Raw genomic sequence first — 24,327 nt, 5'->3', positions numbered from 1 at the left:
CTACCCCCTGGCCCTTCTTGAGTCTTTACTGATCATAGCTATTTTCTGGTCTCAGACTCTTGCTAATGATGGGGCTGCTTCACTGTCATGTTGAAGGGGCTAGTCCTGCTTTCACATGACTAGCAGCTGTCCTAGTATCCAACACATCATCAAACTATTTCCTCAATCCGGAGTGGCATAATGGCATCATTGTCATTACTAATAGGTGAGACCCAGAAAATTTCCTTTAAAAGAATTAATAAACACAAATCCTCTGTCTTCTTCTTATTCTTGACTCTGGGCACATGCTGTGTTATCTTTTGTCCCTTTTCAATGGTTGTAAGACTTTTCATGCTAATCATGACCTTAATTTTCCTTACATACTCTGAATCAGTTAGTCCTGGAGTAACCATTAATCCCAACTGATTTAGGCTAGATTTTTCAAAAATTATTTCAGCTAACTACTCTTTGGAAGGGAGCCTTTGTTGTAGTCTAAATCACATTTTCTTTGCCAGGTTGGTCTGTTGTGATTTGTTCCTCAGCTGGTATATTTCATTCTGCACTCTGTAACCATATCTTTAGACTTTTAGTTCCTACATTCTGACAAGCCTTAATGAAATCTGACATGGGCCCCATATGTCTCCTACACAGGGCTGGATTCTTCCCAGAAGGTTTGCAATCTGTTTGGGCAAGTTCCATAGTAGATGATAAGATTAATCTATCAGCTTCTTCTTGACTCTACCAGTCTCTCAAGAGCCTCCTGTAATTTCTTAATAAAGTCCACAGAAGGCACAGAACAGTCCTGCCTGGCTGTGGCAAATTGTTGCTGCTTGAGGAACCTGTGCGACTTATGTGTTGTTGAGAGGAGAAAGGTGACAACCTCTAGCAGTAAATCTAAGCCTTTCCCTTTCACCCTCTCACACCACCTGGACACCTGGGAGGTGGAGGACTGGTGAAGAAGGTCTGTTATGAACCCATGCTTGTCACGACCTTCGCAGCCCAGCTGCCCCAAAGTGCAGCTGTCACTACCTAATATCTACTTGTTCTATGTGGCATGGAGCCCCTCCTGCCAGGGGTCCAGCCGCATGTCCTCTCAGGAAACGCCTGGAATTCTACAGATCAATGGCTTTCTTGTCTCCTAAGAAGGGTCCATGGTGTCAAAGGCCTCCATGTTTTGGGCTGCTTCCTGTTCAAACTTGGCACCCCCAAACACAGGTTATCAAGGTTCCCCTATTGCCTGCAACAAACTGAAGTTAGATTCTTGCCAGATGGCATCTTGGGGGACAGTTTTAGAATTAAATTTCCCAGTTGAATAAAAACTTTCACTGACTAAGAGGCCTGTTGTGTAGGCATTTTGTCATTGTAGTGATGCAATGAATTAATGTAAGATAATTTTCTCTCCTTCTTTGGTGTTTGAAACAGCTAGTTGAGTGTAGGTTTCCTTTAATTCTGTAGTATAACCTCATACGGAGTGGGTGTCTATGTAATTTCCATAAGGGTACTCTAACAGAAGTACAGAGGTCAAGTTGTTCTGATAAGGACTGTAACAGTCCCTTATGGAGGGGCTCTGCAGTCCATAAACTTGGAGGGCCTGTTAATAATTGTTTTTTTATCATCTAGAAAGAATCACCTTCCTGGATCTACTGACCAGTAAGGTATTGTATGACTGAGAGAAAATTAGTCAGTTCTAATTAGTCATTTTTTCCTCTCTCAAGCATTTTCGCAGAGTTGGCTGACCGGTGTTTCAAGCACTGGAGTCAACAACCCATTACTATGATATTTTTTGTAGATCACCAAAAAAGGTGGAGAGAAAACTGTGTTTCAGTAACTTGCCTTTCTATAAAAATTTGATCCAAGATGCACAGAAATGACTGAGTATTTTGTAAAGGGAAGGAACCAAAACTTGATCTAAGCCTAGGGTGCGGGCCAAGTTTGCATAGTAAATACTGAGCTTTCTAAACCAAAGAGAACTAAAAATAGGAGCAGCTTGGTTATCTAATAGCTATTACCTCTGCAGATGCGACAATAGTCTTTGAGTAGCTTGGAAGTCTCTCTTGGTGTGTCATGGCAGATCGGAAATATCAACTGCTCAAGTCTAGAGAGAAGATAGAAAGTTCTTGGCTTCTGTATTGAACTTTGAAAATTAAAACAAAATATTGGGTAATTACCTGCTTCTCCTCTGACCTTCATCTGGTAATAGCACATATTTGGTGTTGGCTGACGGGTTCTGCACACTGGGGTTTCCTGTATGTAACTTGAATGGCTGATTTTATGTGTTTTTTTTAACATTGGAGTCAAACATTGTACCTAGAATCTTGCCTATGTCTAGCAAATGAATTGCACCATGGAGGAGATTTTTAACCATGCTAATTTTAGAGACCTGCGAAACTAGGCCAATTTTTTACTTCTAGATCCATTAACTTCTCGGTGCACTCTCTCTGGGAAAGTTTCACCCCTCAAGAAGATATTGCTTGGGTGGCCTTCCTCTTTATTCCCAAGGTTCTGTACTGAAGTTTTCTCTGAAATTCATAATGTTTTCTGACTTAAACTTCTACAAAGCATTTAGGCTACTCTACACATGTTCCAAAAGCAAAACAAAAATTATAATTGTGATGGTAAGTACAAAATTGAAAATGTTATGCATTTGGATATTGCCTAACTTCTTCCAGTGCACAGATATTACAGAAAGTGATCATCAGCATGTTGTAAAAGATTCATAGGTAAATATTAATTGATATGGAATGGCAGGAGTTGAAAAGAAGGGAAAGCAATTTAGAATGCCTATCAGTAACAGAAATGAATCATAATAGATGGAAATATGGATTGAAAAATGTGGATAAATATGGATTGATAAATGTGGATAAATATTAATTGATCGATGTTGGATCAGTTCAAATTTGTGATTATAGATCAGATCTGAAGCTTGAAAATGTTCAAGAGCTAAAATATATGCTTTTTGATGAAGATATGACAAAATTTTTTGAATAGATGAACAAAAGTCTAATATCAAAATTTTAAAATTAAGAAATTAGCTGCAGAATCCATGAGATTTTTCCGCCTGAAGATTAATTTAATAAGATAATACTTGAGGATAGGTAGGGCGCTTGCCTTGCATAGGGCTGACCTGGGTTTGCTAGCCTGAATCCCCTTGTGGTCTGCCAAGCATCTCAGGATTGATCCCTAAGCACAGAACCAGGAGTAAGCCCTGAATACTGCTGGTGTGTAATGAAAAAAAAATTTTTTTAAATAATTTTTTTGAAAAATATTTTGGTCTTAGATATTAACTTTAGAAAAATGATAATGTTTTAATATATAAAATACTTAAATATTTATTTAGATATAGGTCCATCTATGCACTGTAGCACTGTCGTCCCTTGTTCAACGATTTGCTCAAGTGGGCACCAGTAATGTGTCCATTGTAAGACTTGTTGCTACTATTTTTGGCATATCGAATATGCCTCTGGTAGCTTGCCAGGCTCTGCCATGTGGGCAGGATACCCTCGGTAGCTTGCCAGGATCTCCAAGAGAGACAGAGGAATTGAACCTGTGTCAGCCATGTGCAAGATAAACGCCCTACCCACTGTACTATCATTCCAGTCCATACATCTATCTATACCTCTATATTAATAATCAACGTACACCAATTTAATTACTCTAATATCAATATTTCTTTAAATTTATTCAGGCAACAACTTGTACTTCCCACATAATCCAGGAATTTTTAGAAGAGCTATGCATTGTGATGTAGGACAAATAATTATGTTCATGGTTTAAATAGTTTTTGAGGAAAAATAATTTTCTCATCTTGAATCACTTGTCTTTGTGAAGAATGAACTCACATTGTTATAGGAAAACATACATAAAACTACATAGGGAAGTGAAAGTGCAAAGGAAAATATTAGATTAATGAACTAAAGGCAACCCACACTACCATTAAAATATGTGTAATTAAAAAAATAAAATAAAATATGTGTAACTTTTTATGTTTAATAAGTACTGATTTATCATATCCTATCACAGCAACTGTTCTTAGAGGTTGAATATTAGATATAACCTTGTAGGAAAAAATGAGTGTATTTGTACTATTGAAATAAAATCTCATACATCAGTACTCATATTTTCCCAGAAATCAAGAACTCTTTTGAAAACACTGTTTATTTTGTACACTTCCTAAAGAAATTTTGCTTATATTACTGATCAAATAAAAGATAGCTTCTCTTCTTAGCTTCTGATTATAGCTAAATATATTCTTTAGATATTTACCTATTTTTGTGGGTTTTTTTATACTGTTCCCTTGAAAAATCCTGACAATGAGCAGATCTTTGAAGGCTTAGATTTAGTTGTATAAGTATTCTTTCTCAAAAATTACTGTTACATAGGGTAAAAAACAAAACATTCAGATCTCGCTTTTATAAGTTCACCTTTTGCTATTGACCCTTCATTTATTTTGATTTTGCTGAATTTTGGAAGTTATACTTAAGAGATAAAATATAAATTTTGTCAGAAGAAAATGAGAGTTTTTTCTAGGATAATTTAAATTATTTTTTTATATATCTCAGTAAGAAAATATTTTCCTAGCTGAATACAACACAGATCTGATAGGAATGAGTATAACACTACTATGAGAAATAGAAATTAGATGATAAAATATAAAACTAACTTTACTGAAAGAATAAAAACCATTCCAAAATATTGCATTTAAAATATGTACAAGAGAAAGGGAGTTAATCACACTTATATAGAAATATGGTCCTATTTCTAAGAGAGGTAGCAGAAATTCATATATCATTTTCTGGTGGGAAAATTCTTTAACAAACTATTTCAAAATAATTTGCCACCAAACACCCATCCCTTCACTGGTGCCCATATTCCACCACCAAAAACCCCAGTGTACCTCCCACCCCCTGCCCCCCACCCCCACCTGCGTAACTGATAAATTTCACTTCATTTTCTCTTTACCTTAATTATATTCCATATTTCAACACAAAACTTAACTATTGTTGTTGGAGTTTCTCCCCAAAAAGACAGCCCTACTGCCAAGGAAGCATTTGTAATTAATTTTTCATTGCTGAGAATGAAGAGATATGAAGTCCCGCTGTTCCAAGTACATAACTCTTTTTTCTTTATTTTCTCCTTCTCGCAACACCAAGTTTGTGCCTGCTTAATAGTCCTCATAATATGACAGACACCACGCTGTTTCTCCCCCAAAAGGGGAAAAAAAACAAGAAAGAAGGATATTTCCCCTCCTCGGGCGGCATGGGGCTATGGCTTAGATCACAGTATAGAGACATGGGTGCAAGCAGTCTAGCTGGCCTCCGGATCCTGGTCGATCAGCAGCAAGCGGCTGCACAAAAGTGTGGCCACCTGGGTCGAATCTTGGCGGAGCATGCGCCGGTATCAGCCCTGCCTGAGACTGCCCAAGCATCCCGCTGTTCCATGTACATAATTCTTTTTTTCTCCTTCCCGCTCAACCAATTTTGTACCTGCTTAATAGACCTCATAATATGGAGGACACCACACCGCTTCTCCCGGAAAAGGGATAAAAAATGAGAAAGACGGATATTTCCTCTCCTCGGCTGACGTGGGGCTATGACTTAGTTCACAATCTAGAAACATGGCTGCTACTTTGAATACTTTCGATATTTCAAAAAAAAACTCACTATTATTTCTTGGACTTTTCCCCCAAAGTCAGACCTGTAAAAAGGAACTGTTTCACATTGCTGACAATTAAGAGATATTAGGTCATGTGGCGGTGACAGTGGACAGCAGCCACGTGCTTTTGGATTTCTGTATAAAGTCCAGGGAAAATTCTGCCAGAAATTGCATCACTGCAAACTTTTACTTCCCTTTTGTGGTGCTCATAAGATGGAAAAGCCTGGAGAGAGAAACCCTACGCCCTGGGGCCGCATGATGCAGTGGCTCAGTTCACAGTCTAGAGGCATTTCTTCGAGCTGCTCCATTTTGTGCTCAAAAAGCGGTGATCGCCATGCTGTGCCTGGAAAGGAAGTGTTGAGAGAGAGAAACCCTTCCCCCCTGGTGCCACATGGGGCAGTGGCTCAGTTCACAGTCTAGAGGCATTTCTGTGACCTGCTGGTGCCCAAAGTAGTTCAGTTGACCTCCTGGATCATGCTCGTGCAGCAGCGGAAAGCTGTTCCTCTCTTTCTGACTCATTTCACTTAACATGATACTTTCCATGTTGATCCACTTATATGCAAATTTCATGACTTCATCTTTTCTAACAGCTATATAGTATTCCATTGTGTAGATGTACCAAAGTTTCTTTAACTGTTCTCAGACACTCGAAATTTTTTTCCAGATTCTTGCTATTGTGACCAGTGCTGCAATGAACATATAGGTACATATGTCACTTTTACTATACTTTTTTGAATCTCCGGGATATATTCCTAGAAGTGGTATTGCTGGGTCAAATAGGAGCTCAATTTCTAATTTTTTAAGCAGCATCCATACTGAACAAGTTGCCATTCCCACCAGCAGTGAAGGAGAGTCCCTTTCTCCCCACATTCGTGCAAACACTGGTCGCTTTTGTTCTTTTGGCTGTGGGCCAGTCTCTGTGGTGTGAGATGGTATCTCATTGTTGTTTTGATCTGCATCTCCCTGATGATTAATGATGAGAAGCATTTTTTCATGTGTCTTTTAGCCACTCGGATTTTATCCTTGATAAAGTTTCTATACATTTCATCGCCTAATTTTCCGATGGGGTTGGATGTTTTCTTGTGGAGTTCAACCAGTGCCTTGTAAATCCTTGACATCAAACCCTTATGTGATGGGTATTGGGTGAATATCCTTTCCCATTCTGTAGACTGTCTTTGTATTCTGGTTGCTGTATCTTTTGAGGTACAGAAGGTTCTCAATTTAAGATAGTGCCGTTTGATTATTTCTGTTTCCACTTGCCTGGGCAGTGGTCAGTCCTCTTTGAATATACCTGTACTTCAATGTTGTGGAAGGTTTTGCCGACCTTGTCTTTCAATGTACCTTATGGACTCTGGTCTAATGTTGAGGTCTTTAATCCATTTTGATCTGAGTTTTGTACATGGTGTTAGGGGTAAGGCTAAGCCCTTTTTTTTTTTTTTTCATGTAGCTGTCCAGTGTTGCCAGCACCATTTGTTAAAGTGGCTTTCCTTGCTCCACTTTACATTTCTTGCTTCCTTAGCAAAGATTAGATGATCATCTATTTGAGGGTGTGTGTAGGAATACTCTACCCTGTTGGGTTGGTCTACTGCTCTGCCTTTGTTCCAGTACCACGCAGTTTTAATTATTACCACTTTGTAGTAGAGTTTGAGGTTGGGGAAGGTGATGCCTCCTATCTACTTTTTTCCAAAAATTTCTTTAGCTATTCATTGGGGTTTGTCGTTCCATATGAATTTTCGGAGTGTTTGGTCCACTTTATTGAAGATAGTCATGGGTATCCTTATAGGGATCACATGAAATTGTATAATGCCTTGGGGTGTATTGCCATTTTAACAATGTTAATTCTGCCAATTCATGCACAGGGGATGTGCTTCCATTTCCTCATGTCCTCTTTAATTTCATGAAATAACGTTTTGTAATTTTCTCTGTACAGGTCCTTCACCTCCTTAGTTAAGTTGATTCCAGGAACTTGATTTTCTGAGGCATGATTGTGAACGGGGTTGCTTTTTTCATATCACTTTCTTCTCTCTCATTATTTGCATATAGGAAAGCCATGGACTTTTGGATATTGATTTTATAGCCTGCAACTTTACTATACGAGTCTATTGTTTCGAGGAGTTTCTTGGTAGAGGCTTTGGGGTTCTCTAAATATAATGTATCATCTGTGAATAGTGAGAGCTTGGTTTCTTCCTTTCCTATCTGGATGCCCTCAATGTCTTTTTCTTGCCTAATTGCTATTTCAAGTACTTCCAGTACTATATTGAACAGAAGTGGTGAGAGTGGGAATCCATGCCTTGTCCCTGATCTTAGAGGAAAGACCCTTAGTTCTTCCCCATTGAGGATAATGCTTACTATAGGCTTGTGTTAGATGGCTTTACCCATATCGAGGAAGTTCCCTTCTATGCCAATTTTGGTGAGAGTTTTCATCATGAATGGGTGCTGGATCTTGTCAAGTGCTTTCTCTGCATCTATTGATATGACCATATGGTTTTTATTTTTATTTTGTTGACATGGTGGATTATGTTGATTGATTTCGAATGTTGAACAATCCTTGCATCCCTGGGATGAGTCCCACTTGGTTGTGATGTATGGTCTTTTTAATAAGTTATTGGATTCTACGCTAATATTTTGTTGAAGATCTTCACATCCATGTTTATCAGAGATATCGGCCTGTAATTTTCTTTTTTTGCAGTGTCTCTGTTTGCTTCTGGTATTAGGGTGATACGTGCCTCATAGAAACTGTTTGGGAGTGTTTCCATTTCATCTATTTCCTGGAAAAGCTTGAAAAGAACTGGCAATAGGTCCTCTTTAAATGTTTGGAAGAATTCTCTAGTGAATCCATCGGGACATGGACTTTTGTTTCTGGGGAGAATTTTGATTACAGTTTGAACCAGCTCTTAGATTCATTGATCTTTCGGATTGTTTTTTGGTTTCCCATATCATTGATTTCTGCTCTAACTTTTATTATTTCTTTTCTTCTGCCTGGTTTGCACTCCTTTTGTTGGTTCTTTTCTATGGTCTTAAGCTGTGAGGTCAGGTTATTTATGTGGGCCCTTTCTTCCTTCTTGAGTTATGCTTGCAGAGCTATAAATTTTCCCCTTAACACAGCTTCAGCTGTGTCCCACAGGTTCTGGTAGCTCATGTCTTCATTCTCATTTGTTTCCAGGTACCTTTTGATTTCTTCCTTGACTTCCTCCCTGACCCATTTATTGTTCAACATTGAGTTGTTTAATTTCCAGGTGTACAGTGTACAGTTTGGTTCTCTGCATCTGTACATGATTAACTTCTATCTTCAGTGCATCATGATCTGAGAAGATACTTGATACAATTTCTATCTTCCTGATTCTATGGAGGTATGCTTTCTGGCCCAGTGCATGGTCTATTTTGGAGAATGTTCTGTGTGCACGGAAAAAGAATGTGTATTCTTTCTTATGGGAATGCAAAGCCCTGTATAAATCTATTAACCCTCTCTCTTCTATTTCTTCCTTCAAGGCCAATGTTTCCTTGATGAGTTTTATTCTTGTTGATCTATCTAGAGGTGATAAGCCGGTGTTGAAGTCTTCAACTACTATTGTGTTGCTAGCGATGTCCTTTCTAAAATCTGTTACGCCGAGCCAGCTGAAACAGGACGCGCACTTGCGGGAGACCCCAGGGGGCGGGGGCGGTGACCCCCGCCCACCGCAGATAGATACTTAAACCCACCTCCCCCACGTGTGCTTCCCTTTGGACCCTGCAGCGGAGCGAGCATAATGGAAGAGCCCAAGGAAGTGCCCTTGGACTCCAAGCAGCCCACTGAACTAATTCCGGCACGGGATCGGAGAACCCACGGCGGGCTGAAACAGTGGAGACCGGACATCCCCCAATTCTTTTAACCTCTCTCTCTCAACCCCTTCCTCCCGAGCACAGCGCAGGGTCCGCGGCTTTCTGAGCGTAAAATGGAGACGCCGAGCCTCTCTCTAGGTTTCTCCATCTTATGAGCACCATAAAAGGGTAAAAGTTTGTAGTGATGTTATTTCTGGTTGTACTTTCCCTGGACTTTATACAGAAACCCAAAACCGCGCGGCCGCAGAAGCGGCCGCGCGACCTAATGTTATCTTAGCATCAGCAATATGTAATGGTTCCTTTTTAATGGGTCGAACTTTTGTGGGAGATCCTAACAAGAATAGTAAGTCTGTTGCTGAAATATTGAAGGCAATCAAAGTGGTAGCCATCTCTCTAGACTGAACTAAGCTATATCCCCACGCCGGCTGAGAAGAAATTTTCTTCTTTCTCGGGAAGAAACGCGGCGTGGCGTCAACCATAGTGTGATGTCCATTAAGCAAACAGACCTGGTGGCGTGGGAATAGGATACAAGGGGAAAAATTATGTACATGGAACAGTGGGACACTGGTGGAATCTCGAGCCGGAGCTGATACCAGCGCAAGACCTTCGGTTCCAGAAACTGCTTGCAGACACTCTACTAGTCTATCAACTAAGCCAGAGCCCCACTCCTGCTGATGACGGGAAATAACCATCCTTTTCGGTTTTTTTTTCCCTTTGTCAGGCAGCGTGGCGATTGCTAAACAGGCGTGAACTCGGTGGCGTGGGGCAAGGGGGAAAAAGAAAAGTTTTGTAACAAACAGCGGGACTTAATATCTCTATATTCTTAGCAATGGAGAACTATCAAATGCCTCCTTGGCAATAGGACTGTCTTTTTCTTTTTTGGGGGAAACCCCAACAACGGTAGTTAGTTGTGTGTTGAAACATGGAATGTAATTGAGATAAAGCGTAAACGAAGTGAAACTTATCACTTACAAGGGTGGGGACTGGGGAGGTGGGAGGGGGTGGCAGGTATACGGAGTGGGGGGTTGGTGATGGAAGATGGGCACTGGTGAAGGGAAGGGTGTTTGAGTATTGTATAACTGACATAATCCTGAGAACTATGTAACCCCCCACATGGTGATTCAATAAAATTAAAAAAAAAAACTATTAGGTGCAGCCCCCAAACCAAAAATAACTAATATAAAATAAATCCAAAAAAAAGAATCACTTTATAGCAAAGGGAATTAAGATAAATGCAAGTCAAGTAAATAAATAAATAAATAAATAAATAAAATCTGTTAGCAGTTGTTTTAAGTATTTTGTTGTTTCCTCATTAGGTACATATACATTTAGGAACGTGAGTTCTTCCTGCTGTATGTATCCCTTGATTAGTAAGAAATGGGCTTCGCTGTCCCTTCTAATCTTTTCAACCTGAAATCTATGTTGCCAGATACTAGTATGGCCACCCTGTTTTTTTTGAGGGAGTTGTTTGCTTGAAGGATTGTTTTCCATCTTTTGACTTTGAGTCTGTGTTTCCTCTGACCATTCAGATTTGTTTCTTATAGGCAGCAGAATGCTGGGTTCAGTTTCTGAATCCATTTTGCCACTCTGTGTCTTGATGGGTGCATTTAGATCATTAACATTGAGAGATTATTGTCTTGGAGTTTTGAACCATATTTCTTTAGGGGTTTGTTGTGCTTGTAGGGGTTTTTCTTTTCTTACAGGAGCCCCTTTAGTCCTTCTTTTAGGTTTTTTTTGAGCCTATGAAGTTTGTGAGCTTTTGTTTATCCATAAAATTGTGTATGGTTCCTTCGAGATTGATTGAGAGCTTAGCCGAATAGAGTATTTGTTATTCGTGGTGAGGCGTTCATTTCATTGAGTTTTTTTACTATATCCCACCATTGTCTTCTGGCTTGGAGGGTTTCCTCTGATAAGTCTGCTGTGAATCTAAGGGGTACTGCTTTGTATGTGATTTCTTTTTTTGACCTTGATGCTTCCAGTATTGTGTCCCTATCCGTAGCATCCATCATTCTGACTATGATATGTCCTGGAATCTTTTTATTAGGGTCTCTTCTAGCTGGCACCCTTTGGGCTCCTAGGATCTGGATGTCTGCATATTCCAGCTCTGGGGACTTTTCCGCAATGGTTTCTTTAACTGTGGCTTTCTCATTAGTGTTTCCTCCCTATCCTTCTGAAACTCCAATGATTCTTATGTTATTCCTCTTGGCATCATCCCCTAGATCTGATTTGCCCTAGAGCTATTTTGAGGTCTTTTCCAATTGTTTGTTGTAGCCTGTGTTGCTGCTCATCTTCAAGTTCACTAATTCTATTTTCAGTGGTAGCCAGTCTACTGTTGAGGGCTCCCACTGTGTTTTTTTTATTTCTTTTACCGAGTCTTTCATTTGTGACATTTCTGAATATAGCTTTCCTATTTCTGCTCTCATTTCTTCCTGCAATTTCTTCCCTGACTGCTCCACAGTTTCTTTAAGTTCAATGAACATTCTCAGAATTTCTTCTCTGAATTCTTCATCTGAGAATTTACAAAACCCCTGCTGACGCCTCTGGACTCTTTTCTTCATCCTCTCCTTGCTGTGGTTATTTACGCTGTTTATTCATGCTGTCATAGTTGTATGGAGGTGGGACTTTCCTGTTCACTAGAGCTGTTCTCTCTTTGTGAGGACTTTCCAGTTCAGTAGAGCTGTTCCCTCTTTGTGAGGTTTTGATATTTTGGTGCAATTGGAGAGGGCTAGCGGATTACTTGCCTCTTCTCTTTGAGGTAGCTGGGGAGATCTCCACAAAGCTAGGTAATAGGGATTGAGAAATCTGTCAAGTACACTAAAACACGGGAAAATAACCACACCCACTGCAGCGGAGGTCACGCTCACTACCACAAGGCCACATTCTCTCTAGCCCCGAATGGCTCCAGCACTCCTGGATGAAAATCCCTTCCCATTGGACACTAGGTTGAGATCCTGGGGCCATGAAGAGCATGCAGGCACCGAGGGCTGGAGTGTCCAATGAGGGGGGCCGGCACACTTGAATGAGGAAGCAGGAAGCATAGGGTCCGCAGCAGGGTCTGGGGGCAGAGGTCACTGTTCGCTGAGCACTGCGTTGAGATCGGGTCCTGGGGCCGCATGGAGCCCTCGGGAACAGAGTGCTGGTATGCTCAGTGAGGAGGGCTGGCACACCTGGATGAGGAAGCAGGAAGTGCTCTACCAAAATATTTTAAATACTATTTCTTTTAACCTTAAATAAATGCCTTGGTCTCCTGTTACTCTCAAATTTTATTCATTAAGCACTTTGAAATTTCAGCTCAAACTATCAACTTCCTAATTTCAAAACTGTTGGTAGCATAAAATAATAAACATAAGTCATCCAGGACAACACTTGGAGCAGATAATGTGTTTCTAGGTGTTTGACTAGTTGAGGATGTACCTATTGGACATTTTTCTTTTTAACTGAATTGTCATGAGATATTTACAATTACAAAGTTGTTGAGTTTCGGTCACAGAATGTTCCATCACACATTCCTTCACCATTGTACATTTCTCACCACCAATTTTTTTTGCTTTTTGGGTCACACCTGGCGATGCACAGGGATTACTCCTGGCTCTGCACTCAGGAATTACTCCTGGTGGTGCTCAGGGAACCATATAGGATGCTGGGATTCGAACTCGGGTCCGCCGCGTGCAAGGCAAACGCCCTGCGCGCTGTGCTATCACTCCAGCCCTCACCACCAATGTTTAATGGGGCTTTCTTTCATTGTCAAAAACTATCACTTTTCCTTCTAAACAGAAGCTTGTACATCAGAACAGGAGAGCATACTTTAAGTCTATATATTAGCTTAGCTTTAGGACTTTGATCAGAGTATGAATTCGGCTAGTGGAGCTAAATGTTCTGGGCATAGATAAATTCTTTCCCACTACAACAGGAAGTTACTACTTCTTATCTGGAATTGCAGGTTCATTCTCCAACAAAATAACTGTCATTTGAGAACAAAATAAAGTTTATATTTTCCAGATTTTTCAGAGGACTATGGAATTTCTATCAGGTCCGCTGGTATGTGTTTTCATGTGTTTTATTTTACTTTGTTTTGTTGGGCCATATCTGGCTACGCTAAGGACTTATTCCTAGCTCTGTGCTCAGGGACCATTCCTGCAGGTTTCAGGGAACCACAGGATGTGCCAAGGACTAAATTTCAGTCAGCCAAGTGCGAAAGAAAATGCCCCACGAGCTATAATATTGCTCAGGCCATTTTTAGGATATTAGGGAAAAATAAGTGTTCAAATTGTGAGAAAATTACTACCTGGGCATAGGTAGTAAAGTACTTGAATTCATGGCAGCATATGCTTTTTTTTTGTTTTTTTTCTTTTGGTGCCGAAACCCGGGAATGAACCAGAGCATATTATTTTTAAGCCAATTCTGTACTTTTCAATGGGTGTGCATGATATTTGAGGAGACAACTGTTAGGCAGTCAGAGATTACCCTTGGTTTTTAGAAAGAACACACTATGTTAAGGTGTATGAATGACTATGTTTACTTCTAGATTCAATTTGAAGGCCTCTTGTACTAGGAGCAGGAGAAAATGCCATGATCACACTACTTGTAATCAGTTGGCCTGAAAAGAATCATGAACAATATCACTGATTCTGTCTGAGGTGCAATTTTCAGAGTGCACAAGATTTAAGGCATTGGAGTGATGGAGTCTATAAGGTGGTTTGAGATGGAGTGTCTACTGACATTTTACAAGGGAAACTGAAGAACACTGTGTCATTGAATGCCCGAAAGAAACAGTCCTTATGAGATGTGTGGATCACCTTCTTATATTATAATAAAAAGCAAAGAGATATGAAAATCCTCTGCTGCAGGAATGCATAAAGCCAGAAAAATGAACCACTCAGGTGATGGAGAAATGTGACCCAAGGTTATACAGGTTTGGGCACTGCCGGGGGATTGGAGTAATGCATTGATTATCATTCTTAATTCCTGCACCATCCTATACTCCCTACCGAATGATCTGATTGATGCTAAAATTGGAGGGTTGGAAAAACTTATAATGATATAATAATAATAATAATAACAATATAAACAGAGGAATACACAATGCCTCCAAAATCCATGAGCTAAAATTTGGTCAATTATTAGCTGCAGACCTGTTTAGCTTCTGGTTTTAAAGCATCTAAACATCTATTTGGGAAATAACAGTAGTATTTGAGCTACTATTTGATAGTTTTGTTTAAGACTCTCTCTGGAGTGCTGCTTGGCTAAATGGAATTATCCATTTCTTTCAAATCCTAATTCTCAGTTTAAACAAAATAAATAACTGTACTTGTGTGTACAGAAGCTTTCAGTACACAGAAGCTTCTTAGACTCAGCATGTAGGTGTTAAAGATAATCTCAGCCCCAGAAATTATACAGATAATCACTAACCACTAGAGTGATGGAAATGGTGGTCATTCACAAGCAGCAAACCAGGTAAGTACAATGGCAGGTCACATGGCTTACTGTGGCCTCCAGTAACTTGATAGATGCTTCAGGACAGGGATCCAGAATATTAATTTAAAAGTTAGTCGGTCTAGTGTCCTAAAGTAAGTGATTATCTTACCAATCATGCTAGCATTGCCCTGGTCTCCTCCTCTGTGTGTTTGATCATCCAGAAGCCTCACTAATCATTCTGGACTGTGACTCTCCTACCTTTTCCTTCAACTCTGGGCAGGTCTTGTACCCAGTGATTTCCACACAGTGGGTAATGTCCTGTGGGGCCTGTTGAGTGGCATGTTTGGCACTAATTTTTCCAATGCCCTTCCATGACTCCTTTTTGAGTAGCTACGGGGAAGACAAATGTGGATGGGGCAGTTCTCAGAGTTGTGATCCAGATGTTGGCTCTCCTTTGCCCCTCTACTGCTGCTCCAGTCATATCTGTGATTGTGGGAGCCAATACTGATATATCATTCAGGGAAGTCAAAGGGACATACATACAGCTCCCAAAACGAAAGCTTTTCATGCTAATGGGGGTTGCATGAAGTGATCCTTAAGCTTTTCCTTTTAAGTAACTTCAAGGTTCTTAGGGGTATATTTCCTGAAAGCCTCTTTCAAAAAGATGGTCCCATTATGGTCTTGTTCAGTGGCAGCTGCTTTGGTGTCACTAGGGGGTTTGGTCCTGTATCTTATGAGCCCCTCCATGAGACAAAGTTGATAGTGTTCCAAGCATCTTACATCATCTTCCAAATTGCAATCCCCTTGTGAATCAGTCCAGGACAATAACTTCTAATGAATAGGCAATAGCCAACAGATACAACTAGTCACCAAAAGGATTCTGCTATGTCTAGGACATGCGCTTCTCATTTAATATCAAGATTTGATTGAAAATGAACATCAAATATTTCTAGATGATTTCAAATATTTGTGCCAGACTCTGAAAGCCCTCAGTGTGCTTGTCATGAACGTCTAAAAAATTTCCCAGGTCAAAATTCATTTGCTTTAAATATTTTTATGAGAAAAAACATGAATCCAGGCTAACCAAAAGTGATCACATGAGGGAAAAGAGAGGCATTCATTTTGGGAGCCTGTGCCTTGCTAGACCTGATGGGCCCAATTAAAGGAGAGAAAACCCTTCTTGGAAAGGAGACAATCATGACTGCAGAGCCTAAAGAGAAAGACTTTACGACAGAGGGGCTCTCAGAGACAGATTTCAGATTTGTAGCCAATACAGTCAGACACAGCTGTCATTTTTTAAAATTTATTTTATTGAATCACTGTGAGATAGTTACAAGGTTTCATGTTTGGGTTACAATCACACAATGATCAAACACCCTCCCTCCATCAGTGCACATTCCCCATCACCAATATCCCCAGTATACCCTCCCTTTCCCAATCTCCACCTGCCTCCATGGCAGATAATATTCCCCATACTCTCTCTCTACTTTTGGGCATTATGGCATGAAATACTGGCACTGAGAGGTCATCATGTTTGATCCATCATCTATTTCGGCATACATCTCCCATCCTGACTGATTCCTCCAGGCATCATTTTCTTAGTGATCCCTTCTGCATTCCATCTGTCCTCTCCCATCTACTCATGAAGCAGCCACTCATCTGAGGGGCAATCTTCCTGGCCCCTATATCTACTGTCCTTGGGTGTCAGCCTCACGTGATGTTATTCTATACTCCACAAATAAGTGCAGTCCTTCTATGTCTGTCCCTCACTTTCAGACTCATTTCACTTAGCATGAAACTCTTCATGTCTATCCTTTTATAAGCAACGTTCATGACTTCATCTCTCCTAACAGCTGCATAGTATCCCATTGTGTAGATGTACCAAATTTTCTTTAACCAGTCATGTTCTATGACAGTGTGGTTGTTTCCAGATTTTGGCTATTGTGAACAGTGCTACAATGAACATACAGGTGCAGATGTCATTTTTATTGTGCTTTGTTGGATCCTCTGTTGCATATATTCCCAGAAGTGGCATTGTGATGTCATACGGAAGCCTAATTTCTAGTTTTTGAAGGACTGACCATATTCTTTTCCAGAAAGTCTGGATCAGTCAGCATTCCCACCAACAGTGAAAGAGCATTCCTTTTTACCCACATCCAAGCCAGCAATGGTTGATTTTGTTCTTTTGAATGTGTGCCAGTCTCTGTGGTGTCAGATGATATCTCATTGTTGTTTTGATTTGCATCTCCCTGATGACTAAGAATGTGGAGAATTTTTTATGTGCCTTTTGGACATGTGTATTTCTTTTTGAGGAACCAGATGTCAATTTTTTGCATACATTGGGTTTTCTGAAAATACAAGGAGAAGAGTTGGACATAGGGGACCTCCATAATCTTTACATTGGCCTGAAAAAAATAATCTAGCTCCAATAAGTTATGATAATGTATAGTTATCTGTTCCTTCCACTTCACCTGATTTTCCTATTACCTTTGTGTCCAGATATCAATGTAAGGAGAGGTTCATTTTTCAGTTTCAATTTTTCTCTAAATTTTCAAACGATACATCTAACACCAACATTTGGAATTGATTGGTAGTTTCCCCACATGAAATACACAAATACACAAATAGAAAATGAAACAGTTGTTACAAGGAATAGTTGGAGGAAAAACTTTGTAATTGCTCTTTATTCGTTATAGAATTCTAGTTTTGCTAGGTGAAAAAAAGAGTTCTGGAGACTATTTTCACAATAATGGGAATATTAAACAACTTTGGAATGGTTATGATCGTAAATATGTTATGAAAATTTTAAGCACAGTAGGTTTTCAAAAGCAGCAGTCTAATAGTTTTGAAAGTCCATGATGTTCTAACTTAGTTACTTTTAATAAAAAAATTCTTCACAGTAAATCTCTTACTATTAGATGCCAATTTTCCTAACATGTTGGAAGGAAGAACCAATGTGATTGTTTTAGCCCTTATCCAGAGTCCGTGAAAAGCAGATTAAGTATCAAAACAGTAGACTACCAAATGCTTCTGTTTTACTTGTAAAAGTTGTTGACTATAAAAATTTCACATATTGTGATTTCTGAATTATCTCAGGTACCAGATCAAATTATAATGTGTGATACAGTAGAGTGTTACTAAGATTATTTTATGAAAATATTTTGAATTTAACATTATTATGAAAATTTAATATACTTTAGTGTTAAAAGGTGGAGATTTGGAATTATAATAACCTAGGAAGGTACAGAAATCACCTAACCTGGGCTGGAGTGATAGCATAGCGGGTAGGGCATTTGCCTTGCACGCGGCTGACCCGGGTTCAAATCCCAGCATCCCATATGGTCCCCTGAGCACCGCCAGGAGTAATTCCTGAGTGCAGAGCCAGGAGTAACCCCTGTGCATCGCCAGGTGTGACGCAAAAACAAAAAACAAAAAACAAACAAAAAAAAAGAAATCACCTAACCTACCCTGTCATTTATTTATTTATCTTGCAATATTTCTAAGGGCACAGTCCACAACAGACGAACTACAAAGTAAAACTTTGATAGAAACTATACACAAGAACTAAACTTTGGTTGGCAAATGCTTTTTTTTAACTCTCCAGTTTGGAAGAAATTAGCTGATGATGCAAGATAGACAGAAAATGTTCTGGTTCATTGAGGGGATTTCAACTTCCAAAGTCAACTAAAAAGAGTTTTCTTTGTATAAAAGGGTAAAGAAAATCTAATGAATGAACTGAAATATGAAATTTAGTCTCTTTCTTTGGAAAATTTCATGGGTATCCTTTCAGGAACTACATTGAATTTGTATAATTCTTTGGAGACTATTGCCATTTTGCAAATGTTGATTCTCCCAGTCCATATGCAGGATTGGTGAGTCCATTTATTCATGCCTGTTTTATTTCATGAAGTAGTGTCTTGTAAGTTTTCTTTGTACAGTTCCTTAACATCTTTCCTTAAACTAATTCTGATGTACTTAATTTTGTGAGCAACAATTAGTAACGTGATTTTTTCAGATAATCACTTTCTTCTTTTTCATTATGGTTATATAGGAAAGCCATGGGCTATTGATTTTATAATCTGCCACTTTACTAGACAAATCAATTGTTTCTAGGAACTTTTTGGTAGAATAGACTTTAGGGTTCTGTAAGTATATTATCGTGTCATCTGCAAATGGTGAGAGCATGACTTCTAATATTCCTATCTGGTTGCCCTTGGTATCTTTTCTTTCCTGACTGCTATAGTTATTATTTCCAATAATATATTGAATAGAAGTAGTGAGAGTGAGCAACCTTTTCTTGTGCCTGATATTAGAGGGAAAGAATTTAGTTTTCCCCTATTGAGGATAATGCTTCCTCTGGGCATGTGGAAGATGGCTTTGACTATATTAAGCAAAGTTCCTTCAAGTCCCATGTTGTTGAGAGTTGTTTTTTATAACTGGGAGCTGGATCTTGTCAAATGCTTTCACTGCAACATATTGATATTATTATATGATTTTTTTCTTATATTGGCATGGTGTGTAATATTGACTGACTTGCAAATCAGTCAGCAACAACCAACTACGCACCAACATCCAACTACGACGAAGAAGAAATTAAAAAGTTTTACATGGAGCTGGAGAAGTTCTATACAGAAGACCACACCTTCTACAAGATCACTGTTGGTGATTTGAATGCCACGATAAGACCGAGAAGGTCGCCCTAAGGTCTCCACTTTGGGTCCCATTGCCTAGAATGGAACGAACAGGATGAGAGACTGAGTTCATTATGTCGACCAAGACCATCCATGGTAACTCACAGTTCTAGAAGGAGGAATCTAAACACTGGACATGGAAGTCTCCTGGTAGACAGTTCCACAATGAAACTGACCACATCATATTCAATCAAAGGTTTTGCCCGACCGATGTCGCTATTATCCCAAAATTCCAAATGGGAACCGACCACCATCTCCTCCGTGCAAAATTGTACATCACAGAGCAGGGAGAAAGGTCTGCGAAGTTTAAGTTTAAGAAAAGAACTCCCAGAATGAACACCAACTGGGAGCTCTTTGGCACTATTGTAGCAATGTGGGAAGATGCCATTCTTGAAAACATCGATGAAGAATGAGATCGATTGGTTCAGCACCCCCATGATTGAGCGAAAAATGCTGAGAGTGAGACAGCCCCAAACAGACACCTGTCTTTGGAAACTCTCGAGCCCATTTGTCAATGTAGTTTGGCATAAGCCTCAGGCAATCATAAGCTAATGTCCAATCTCGCAAAGCTGTATAGAGAAGCGATAGGAAGACCTCAAAGAGAGAAGAGCACCAGTGTTGGCTGATGTGGCAGAAGCTGGGAAAACTATTTGCAACACTTGCCTGCCCTTTGCCAACTACAAGACGAAGAAGACTGCCCTCCGACGTCCTGATGGATCTATCAAAACTTCCAGAATGGCAATGGAGAGGATTATTCACCAGTTCTACTCAGGTCCCTTAGCCACATCCACCTGCCCACATACTAAATTCCACAGGATGGATATGCCACTCATAACGTCCTCCCTCCTGAAACCCAACACGCCATTTCGTCAGTCAAGACACATACAGCACCCAATCTAAAGAAGGTCAGACCCAAACACCTGAAGAATCTGCCGGCAGTACTTCTCCATACACTGGCTCGGCTCTTGACACACTCCCTGTCTGAATACAAAGTTTCGTCCCAATGGAAAACCAGCAGGTCCGTTCTGTTGTACAAGAAGGAGAAGGGACACATCCACAACAATAGCAATTATATCCCAATCTGCCTGTTATCCATTATTTACAAGTTGTTCACTTGAGTCATCCTGAATAGAATAGGCAGAGCACTAGATGTAAGACACCCACATGAGCTAAGCAGGATCTGAAAAAGATTCAGCACGATCGAACATATCCACACAGTGACCAAACTTATTGAAGTTTCGCAGAGTTCAAGAAGCTGTTCTGTCTAACATTCATTGATTTAAAGAAGACCTTTGATTCTGTTGAGATTAAAGCCATCATAAAAGCCCTAAGCAAACAATGGTCAAACTCAGTACATCAAGATCCTCCATAAGCTTTATTACAGATTCACCACCAGGATCTCACCATTCTACAAGGAAGTGATCATTAACATAAAGAGAAGGGTTCAGCAGGGTGATACCATTTCAACCAGTCTCTTCAGTGCCACCCTTGAGAACATCATGCAAGGACTGGAATGGGAAGCAATGGGAGTGAAGATAGATGGTAGGTAACTACACCACCTCTGCTTCGCTGATGACAACATTCTCATAATGCCAAACATTTGCCAAGTGGCACAAATGCTGGCCGCCTTTGATCATGAATGTGGAAAGGTGGGACTGCAGCTGAAGCTCAGCAAAACGATGTTCATGAGAAATAAACTAGTCCTTGAAGTTCCATTTACTCTCAATGGAATGAACATCTCTGAATGCAACAGCTACGTGTACCTCGGTCTAGAACTCAACATGAAGAACGACTTGGTGCCAGAACTTCTCCGGATGAAGAGACCAACACGGAACGCCTTCAAGAGCATCAAAGACGTGGTTAAGAGGATGGAGAACCTCCGGCTCCAGGCACATCTTTTTTACTCCACCCTTCTTCCTGCACTAATGTATGTCTCAGAGACCTGGGCCCTATGCAAACAGGATGAGTATGCTATTAAGATATCCCAAAGAAGAATCGAAAGAGTTATGCTAGGAATATCATGTCTCACTCAAGTGAGAGAAGGAATCCGGAGTTCTGATCTTTGTCGACAGTCAAAAATCAGAGATGCTGTCTTGTTTGCCAAGGAATCAATTATCAGATGGGCCGATCATAAAATGCAATTCAGAGATGACTGCTGGACTAAAGCTGTTCCTGATTGGATTCCACGGGACATCAGAAGACCTCATGGCCACCCACCAATTAGATGGTCAGATTTCTTTGTCAAATCTCTGAATGAACTATTTGAGGCTCTTCCTGTTCCTGGAGTGAGCAGGTATCATTGGGCTGCACTAGCTCACAACAGAGACAAATGGAGACGGTACTGGCGCCCACTCGAGCAAATTGAAGATCAATGGGACTACAAGTGATACAAGAGATGCTAGGCGTATCCCGTTTCACTCAAGTGAGAGAAGGAATCTGGAGTTTCAACCTCCATTGACAATCAGGGATGGTGTCTCATTTGCCAAGGCATCAAAAATCAGAGAGGCCAAACATGTAATGTGATTTAGAGACAACCACTGGACTCAAGCTGTTACTGACTGGATTCCACAGGACATCAAAAGACCGCTTGGCTGCCCACATCCGAGATGGTCAGACTTCTTTGTTAAAACCCTGAATGAATGGTCTGAAGCTCTTCGTGTTCCTGGAGCGAGCAGATGCCATTAGGTTATACTAGTATGCAACAGGGATGAATGGAGACATTACTGGCGCCCGCTCGAACATATCGAAGATCAACGGGATGACAAATAATACATGTGATGACTGAGACTTTAACCTGAAAGTTTTCTAACTGCTCTCATGGTGATTCAATAAATAAATTTATAAAATAAAAGTTGTAAATGACTAGTAAAATTGCATATGGAACAAGTGGATATATGCAAATAAACACTTTTCTATGACAATAAAAAAGCAACAATGATATACTACACTGGAAAATGAGAGAATATTTCAAATGAAAACAAATGAACATGAAGAATTTGGTATCTTCCTACATCTGTAACTTAGAAATGTCAAGCAAGGCATAAACCTTGGAATATGCAGGTTTTATGACACAAAGCAAAAATTTTTATTATTCTCTGATCCTAGTGCTATAACTATCACATATTTTTTACATGTTAGACTCAGTGACTTACATACTTTTTAATTACATTTGTAGGGAATATATTAAAAGGTACTTTCCAGGCTGGCAAAGGGGGAAAATGTTGCTTTCCTTTATGCTCTCTACCTGAAATCAACTCTCATATGGTTCCCTGGGCACTGCCAAGAGTCATCTGTAAGAACAAAGCCAAGACTAAACCTTGAGCACTGCCAGATGTGGCCCAAGAACAACAAAAGTGTTATTTCTAGGTAATCTTCACTGTCTGTCACTGTCACCCCATTGCTCATCAATTTGTTCAAGCAGCCACCAGTAACATCTCTCATTGTGAGACTTGTTTGTCACTGTTATTTGGCATACCAAATACACCTCGGGTAGCTTGCCAGGCTCTGCCATGTGGGCGTGATATTTTGGTAGCTTTCCAGGCTCTTTGAGAGGGGCGGAGGAATCGACACGGTTCGGCTGCGTGAAAGGCGAACTCCCTACCGCTGTGCTATCACTCCAGCCCTTTAGGTAATCTTAGAAAGTTATATTTTCAATTATTGTTTGGTCAAACTTTTCAATATGTCTCCTCAGATTATAGTTAATAATATCCTGAAGTACATCTGACCATTGAATATCCTAAAAATAAAACTTTTATAACTCACAGTGGGACTAATAGCAGTTGTATCATCATCCACCATGACCTGATCATTCGTCATTGGTCATTGGTCATTCATCTGTATGTATTTTAAATGATAAACTTATTTTCATATGAAGGCCAAGGAAGCAAATGTCAGAGTGGACTGGAGGAGTATCAAGAGTTGCTCAATGCACGACTGTCCATATTGTTTTCAGAAAGGCTGGACAATCCCACCAACAGTGAAGGAGCATCCCTTTTTCCCCACATCCACATCAGCTCTGGTTGTTTTTGTTCTTTTGAATGTCTGCCAGTCTCTGTGGTGTGACATGATATCTCATTGTTGTTTTGATTTCATCACCCTGATGACTAGTGATGTAGAGCATTTTTTCATGTGCTTTTTGGCCATGTGTATTTCTTTTTGGAGGACGCTTCTGTTCATTTCTTCTCCCCATTTTTTGATGGGGTTGGAGGATTTTTTTGTTATACAATTCTATTAGTGTCTTGTATATCCTGGATATTAGTCCCTTATCAGATGGGTATTGGGTAAATATTCTTTCCTATTCTTTGTGTTCTTTCTGTATTTTGGTCACTGTTTCTTTTGAAGTTCAGAAGCTTCTTAGTTTGATGTAGTCCCATTTGTTTATGTTTGCTTCCACTTAAATGGTCAGTGCACTTTATTCCTGTTAACACTGTTTTATAACACCTTTTTTGTTTCTGGGTGTATTTTTTTAAAATCGTTTTGAACTTGAAATTCTGTAGTACAGGCTTGCTCCTGATGGGGCTCAAAAGTGCTGGATATAAGGTGTTTGACTTACTTGTGATACACCTGAAAACACATACAGACCCCCTGCGCACTGCCAACAGTGACCCCTGAACACAAAGCCTGGGAGCAGAACGGTGTTGCCCTAAAAGTAAATAAAACTAAAACTAAAATAAGAAGCTTATCCAAAAAAAAAAAGTCTTGGTCATCAAAATCAAAAAATCCTCATTATACTTAAAATAGTTTTAATTTCATTTTCATGTCAGGAGCCTGG

This window comes from Sorex araneus, chromosome 5 (genome assembly GCF_027595985.1).
Source record: "Sorex araneus isolate mSorAra2 chromosome 5, mSorAra2.pri, whole genome shotgun sequence".
Taxonomy (NCBI): domain Eukaryota; kingdom Metazoa; phylum Chordata; class Mammalia; order Eulipotyphla; family Soricidae; genus Sorex; species Sorex araneus.
Note: the sequence above shows the minus strand (reverse complement) of the source record.